The following is a 7,713-nucleotide window of genomic DNA, read 5'->3' as shown; positions in this document are numbered from 1 at the left end:
ATTGAGGTATACTATATTCTTTTTTTTTTTTTTTCCAGTGACAAGATTAGTACTGGGTGCATAATTTTTCTAATACACATGGTAATAGGTATTAATGATGTATTTTGTTCTCCATGATTGGACCAACACTGTGGGGGGAAAAAAACACATTATTCTAGGTCAATGCATTTCTATTTTCATAATTATTTTAATTATACATGGTATAAATGAATGTTTTTCATAAGGAATCTAATATGGTAGTTAAAGAATATCTTTAGCTTAAAGAATATGTAAAGGTTCAAACTTTTACACTTTTGTATGCTGTCTACAGTTTTGTAATGAGAAATGAAGGGTTTTCACAGTCAAGGGCATTGAATAACTTAACTTCTTATTGTCTAGCTATTTTTTTCTTTTGATAAATATTTTCCAGCTTTAGCTTTCTGTTCATAGCTTTAATTTACATTTCATGTTATTTAAGTTTTCTTATTAAAGGGCAGTTGAAAGTGAGGTTAAAACTATTGCAATTTTGGTCAATATTATTTATTGAGTGTCCACAGTGTACGTGTGTCTGTATTATGAAACTGAAGTAAATAAAATCACAGTTTCATCTCTTTGAGAAGCAGAATTTTTATCCATACAGCTGCATCTCACTTTGAAAGGTGATAGACATCTTAAAAGTCCCATGCAAAACAAGTTGTAAACATAAATGCATATTGAAATATATAAGAAGAGCTCATTAATAAAAGAGATCTCATGGTCAATGTAAAATGGGTTGTTTTGTAAAGAGGTGATAAATTTTAATAATTATGTTCTCAATGTGTTTTTTTAACCTATTAACTTTATGTAACTTAGAGATCTCTATGTACAGTTACTGATGGGGATATAAGAATATTTTGAGATAGTAGTATAAGGTTGAGTTCATCAAGAAATAAGTCACAGGGATATAATGTGCAGCACAGGAGTAGAATCAATATTTTATAATAACTGTATGGTGTGTAATCTATAAAAATATTGAATCACTATGTTGTACATCTAAAACTAATATAATATTGTAAGTCAACTATATTTCAATAAGAAAACACAGTTCCATGAAGGATCAATTGAGATTACTGAAAAATGAGCAACATTTTCAATATGCAACTGAAGGTAATACAAAAATATATTAGAGAAAAAATTTATTAATTTATCTAATGGATCACATCTCATAAACTCTCCAGTGTTTTGTTTTGTTTTGTTTTGTTGTTTTAATATCACTTGGGTGTTTGAATGACCTACTATTACAAGCTAGAAGTCACAAAATCATAGCCCCATAAGGGTTTTGTTTGGCAATAAGAGTGCTTTCTAAATTTTAATAACTTTATGTGGGTCAGATAGTCCCCAGTTTACCTAGTTCCTAAACTCCATTGTGTCTTATATTCCTTATAATTCAGAGCCTATTATGTCTTACAATGGTATAGAAGAGAAACATATTAGTTCTTACCTTCATATGGAGCTTATGGTCCATTAGTAGAGTAGATAGAAGATAAATAATTACATAATTGAATTGAAGTGATGTTAAATACCTCAAAGGAAATTACAGACGAAATTAGAAATTTAACAATAGGATTTAAACTAGGAAAGTGATACTTAAGCTAAAACTTGAAGAATTAATAAACCAGAGGAAGAGCTACCCAGGCAGAGTCTCCATTTCCTAATGAGGAAATTGAGGTCTGAAGGGACAAAGTGACATTCATGACAAGTTAAGAAGGGAAGAAAATTCAGGTCTCCTGGTGCCCAGGATGAAATTCTTTTCACTGTCAACATTTGAAGCATCCATTTAAAATAATCCAAACCTATAAATTCAATGTATTTGGATACCAAAGTTTACATAATAAACACCTCAAAAAATCAAATGAGCAGAGATAATTTGGTTACCATTCACCATTTTATAAGTTCCTCTCTAACTGTCACAGCTAAAAACCATGGGAAAGAATAATAAGAAAATTCATTAATTAGGATCAGTTTCTACTGTCTTTAACTAGTTAAGTCATTTGTTTAACTAAGATCCACCTTTATTGGCATCTGAAATAATAGTGTATGTTGTGTGTAATATTTCCTCTTTTTAAAAACTAATAAAATTTGAATTTGGACACAGAGTGAAGATATTCATATGCCCAAACCAGAAACAATATGAAGGTTGTGCTTCAGTGAGCATATTATCTATTATAAGAGAGAAAACTCTGAGTAATGAATTTGTCAATTTTTCTTTGCTGTGGCTTTTGGATATCATTTTCATTTTGCTTTAAAACGTGATTATATGCAAAAAGCATTGGTCTTAAGAAGTCAAAACTTCTATTCTGCCCGGATGGACTTGGAGAAGAACCAAGTGTGATCAGCCAGAGACACTGGTAACAATTATTAGTGTCAGATTCCCACCCGCAGTTTTTCTAGTCTTGGGCTTCCACTCCTGCCTTGAGGTTCCTTTATACCATTCAAGGGGAGTCTTTAAATCAGAATAACTTTTAAAATCTTGTGATTTGAGCACCAATTTATCTAAGGAGTATGATGAAGCCTATTCCTTTACTCCCTTTCCTCTGCCTGTTCCCCAAGCAAATAGTAGACAGAGGTTCTAAAAGCTACATGTATCCAAATCTACCCAATGTCTCACTTATAAATATGGTTTGGATGGCGGTAGACAGTTAAATGAAAAAAGTTAACAGTTATAGAGCATTCACTATGTGCTAGGCCTTCTGCTTGATGCTAAATATCTATTAACTCTTTTAAGCTTCATTCCAACCCTATAGGAGAGATAGATTCTGAGGGATTAGAACTCAGGCAGATGGTTCCAAAGTTAGTGATTACTATATAAGTTATCTTTGGAATCAGCCTGCATTCAAATCTGGACTCTAAAATTTACCAGTGGTAGACCTTGGGTAATCTAATTCTCCTCTCTGAAAATCAATTTCTTCATCTATAAAATGAAGATAATAATAGTATCTTTCCCATAAGGTTACCATGAGGATTATGATAGTCTACAGTAAGGCATCTTAACAGAGTGGCTGATACTCAGAAACCACTCCAAGTACTTAACTCTTATAATCATCATGATTATATTATTGCAGGCTGGGGACATCCTTATCAGCGCTCTGTCTACTCAGGTCAAGAAAGATACCTAGAAGGAAGTACCCTCCGGTGCGCTTCCGGGGCCTCGGTGGCTTCGCCTGCGCCCAGCCGCACCATGGGACCGCTGCCGCGGACTCTTGAGCTCTTCTACGATGTGCTGTCCCCCTATTCCTGGCTGGCCTTCGAGGTCCTGTGCCGGTATAAGAACATCTGGAACGTCAGCCTGCAGCTGCGCCCGACCTTAATTGCAGGGATCATGAAAGACAGCGGAAACCAGCCGCCAGCTTTGCTTCCCCGCAAAGCCTTATATGTGAAAAATGACGTTAGGCTTCTGGTACAGCATCTCCAGGTTCCCATCCACTTACCCAAGGATTTCTTCCTTGTGATCTTTAAAAAGGGAAGTTTGACAGCCATGCGCTTCCTCACCGTCTTGAAACTGGAGCACCCGTAGTTGCTGGAGAAAGCGTCCAGGGAACTGTGGATGTGCATCTGGTCGCGGGACGAAGATATCACGGAGCCCCAGAGCATCCTCGCCGCTGCAGAGAAGGCTGGCATGTCCACGGGACAAGCCCGGGGACTTCTGGAAAGGGTCTCAACACCACAGGTGAAGAACCAGTTCAAGGAGACCACTGAGGCAGCCTGCAAATACGGGGCCTTTGGGCTGCCTGTCCCCGTGGCCCACCTGGATGATGAAACCTACATGCCGTTTGCTCTGACCAGATGCAGCTGCTGGCACATCTTCTGGGAGAGAAGTGGATGTCTCCAGCTGTAACTGCCAGACTTTAAGGAAGCCCAGAAGCAGCAGAGTAATTGGTATAAAAAAGCAGACTATCTCCTTACCCCTCCTCTACCGTGGGGCCCTGGGACTCTGGTTTCTTGTCTGATAGAGGTTCCTCTCCGGCCCTGGGGGCCGCCGGCGAGGGGCTCTGCAGTACACTATCTACCATTAGTCTCACGGCTGCTGTTACTTCTGTGCCTCACGAGTGCCTTTTGAGAGCCTCAAACTCTGCTTCCCACAAAATAAACCTAATGCCATTCGGCATCCAAAAAAAAATAAAATAAAAAATAAAGATACCTGTATGTCCTCCATGAGACCATGGCGTAAACAATAATTGGATTCTGAATTATTTTCTTTCTTACATATCCTTAAGTTGAAGTCATAAGACATAAAATCATTCTTAGTAACTTACCAAATTTAGCAAATAAACAACAGCAACCACAAAACACTTTCACTGATAGAACTAAAGGAATTTCAGGTTGTGAAGGGAATTACCTGACAGGTGAAACTAGTTATTGTTTCATCTCTTTGCCTCAAGTCTCCTCTCCACCCTGAGCAAAGGATTATCGTTCTAAAGAATTATCTTTTTTTATTGACGCATAGTTGATTTACAGTGTTTCATGTGTACAGAAAAGTGATCCAGTTATTCATATATATATGTATATTCTTTTCAGCTTCTTTTCAATTATAGGCTATTACAAGATATTGAATATAGTTCCCTGTGCTATACAGTAGGTCCTTATTGTTTATCTATTTTATATATATTAGTGTGTATCTGTTAATGCCAAATTCCCAAATTATCTCTCTCCCCCTTTCCTTTTGGTAACCATAAATTTGTTTTCTATGTCTTTGAGTCTATTTCTGTCTTACAAACAAGTTCATTTGTATCATTGTTTAAGGTTCCACATATAAGTGATATCACATGATACTTGTCTTTATCTGACTTACTTCACTTAGTATGATGATCTCTAGGTCCATACATGTTGCTGCAAAAGGCATTATTTCATTCTTTTTTATGGTTGAGTAATATATTCCATTGCATATATGTACCACAACTTCTTTATCTATTCATCTGTTGATGGACATTTAGGTTGCTTCCGTGTCTTGGCTATTGTAAATAGTGCTTCTGTGAACATTGGGGTGCTTGTATCTTTTCGAATTAGAATTTTCTTCGGGTATGTGCCCAAGAGTGCGATTGCAGGATAATATTTTTCTAACGAATTATCTTTACTAGAGACAAAATCTCATTATCCTTTTCATTGACACCTATTTGCTACATGGGTTTGGAGATGACCACAATGCTCTGTGATAGAGACAATGAGGACATCCAGTGTGGTGATAGCAATCAAGAAAGAAAGAAAAAGTTATAGGTGTATCATGAATAGGCCTTTGTTCCAATAGTAGTGAAGGATAATGGGGAGTTAATAGTATTAATACAAACTGAAGGACAGCAACTGATGGTCCTGACTTAGACAAACAAATAGACGGTGTCACCAATATCAGAGATAGAAGGACAAGAGAAAGAGAAGATGGAAAGTAATGCATTTTCTCCAAATTATGTTGAGGGTGTTTTTTCTAATTTCAAAATAAATATCAAACCTGAAGGTAAAGATTGAGAGTCACCAACTCTGTGTAGATGTTTTAGTCAATGGAGCTAATGAAACTTCCTAGGATAGAAGTCCAAAAATTCTCACTCCAGAATCCTATATTCTGTAAATTTTGTGTTTATTTATTTAATGGAGTAATTTTTTCTAGTCCCATCTTTTGGGCCCCACCCTATCTGACTCTCATAGAAAGGAAAAGAAAAAGAGAGAACCCCAATCACCACAAACCATCAGCAAATAGAACATCAAAGCAAAGTTTATGGAATTATCCTTTACCAACTTTTGTATCCCATTCTATCTTGGCCTTTTAAACTTCTCTTTCTGTTAAGGGTGAATGACTTTCATGTTCCTTTTAGCCTGGTTTTATCTATATATCAGTTATAGTTTATAGAGAGTGCTGAGAGGTAGATGCTTTGTGAATTTCCCTGGTTTCAGTATTCCTCGGTGTTGTTCTGTACAACGAACCTTGAGAAGTGAGAACGTATTACTGCTGAACTGATATTTCATTTATCCACAGTTTGACCTATGCCACTGCTTCATCTCATTCCCACAGACATACTACCCTGACTTTTTTCCTCCTGGCATATAATCAATAGTAAGGGCATTATTCATGTTTTCAACACCTATGTGAAGTCAAAAGTTCCCAAGTTCACCACAAATCTGGGGGGCCTCCCACTCACCAGACCTGACCCATGGCATTTAGACCGTCTTCTGTTAAAATATTTAATATCAAGTTGATTTCTTAGTGGTGCCCTAGTCCTAAAGTGTCAAAATAAGTTTTCCAACAGTTGTATTTTAAATGGAATTGTTCAAGAAATAACTCCTTTTCTGTTCCATAGGCAAAGTTATTTCTTTAATCAATTTTAAAATGAGATAAATATGTAGGCTGTACAAAACCATCCAATCACTTTGCAAGGTTATAGTAATAAAAATAAAGAGCTTCAGTTTTATAAATTCTATAATTTGACTGGCTCTGCATTATAAATGTCAATTCTTATCCTACAAATGCATATTCACCAAGGGAATATCAGTGGAAAACAATTACTAGGTGTATTTTTGTGCTCTGTTTCTACAAAATAAATATATTTAGTGTTTTAAAATCAATGCTGAAGGAAATATCAGGACAGGGGTACACATTTACTCATTTTGCAGAGATGTCCAGACCTATTAACATTTTGCACTTTAATTAGAAAAGCAATGCAAAACTATTCTCTTGCTCAATTGTAGTAAATTCAAGACATCTGATATTGGGAAAGAGTACTGAAATTGTGAAATCTTATAGATCCAAATGTATTTTTAGTATAATGGCAATAGTTACTAAAAATGCAATTCTATTTTTATGGCTATAGCTTGATTCTTTAAGCATAAACTGTAGGCTTACAAAGATAATGGATGTTGAAATTGGAAGATAAAGGAAAATTAGGATGCTTAGGCAGCTTTAAAAATAGTATAATTTAAATTTTTTTACACAAGGTATGAAACTGCTACGTTTTAAATTTACTTTTAGGGTATGAATTGTCATGACTACTAAAAGTATTTCTTAAAGATCATTATTAACAGATTGTGGGTTTTCCTGTTTACTTAAATTACATTTTCTTTCCTTCCATATGCAATTATTTTAAAATGAAACATTGTTCTGTTGTTAAATCACATTGAAAGAATTACTGTGCCTTAAGGCTAGACACTTGTAGTTACTATCAATACTCGATTACAAGTATGGGGAAAGGAAACTAGAATACTTTATGCCTCATGATAATCCCCATTCTTTTATTAAAGTTTTATTCTCACGTAACTTTTGGATGAGCAATGGAAATAAATGGAGAGATGGGAAGAGAGAAAAATAAGCAGATGAAAATAATACTCTGAGATGTCTAACTGCTTTGGAAATTCATCAAAAGAATCCCAGGCGCCACAGGGGAATGGGAAGGCACTGCTCATTCCTGCCAGTTTCAAATGTGATTGTCTGTTTATGAAAATTAACTGAGTTGTGAACAACCAGGCTACTGATTGCCCTACTCCCTTTTAAAAGTAGTGTCTGATTCTTGATCTAAGAATGTGAGATGGAAACAAGAGATATCTAAATATATGTTCATGGGAAAGAACTCTTTCCTTGGAGGTAATTACAAATATTCTCTTTATTTCATTCAAATTCAATAACTGCCGAGTTCTAACCAGGGGCCAGACATTGTGTTAGGATAGAGGTAAATATCACTGAGTTCTTGCCTTTTTAAAACTTATGCTAAGACTTCT

General features: G+C 35.7%; 1 pseudogene; it reads left to right on the top strand.

The window, feature by feature from the left end:
• Window positions 1-3,165: 3,165 nt before the first annotated feature.
• Window positions 3,166-3,867, top strand: LOC131743138 (glutathione S-transferase kappa 1 pseudogene; annotated as a pseudogene).
• The last annotated feature ends 3,846 nt before the right edge of the window (window positions 3,868-7,713 follow it).

The sequence above is a fragment of the Kogia breviceps genome, chromosome 16 (assembly GCF_026419965.1).
Source record: "Kogia breviceps isolate mKogBre1 chromosome 16, mKogBre1 haplotype 1, whole genome shotgun sequence".
Taxonomy (NCBI): Eukaryota; Metazoa; Chordata; class Mammalia; order Artiodactyla; family Physeteridae; genus Kogia; species Kogia breviceps.
This window is presented reverse-complemented; position numbering and strand designations above follow the sequence as displayed.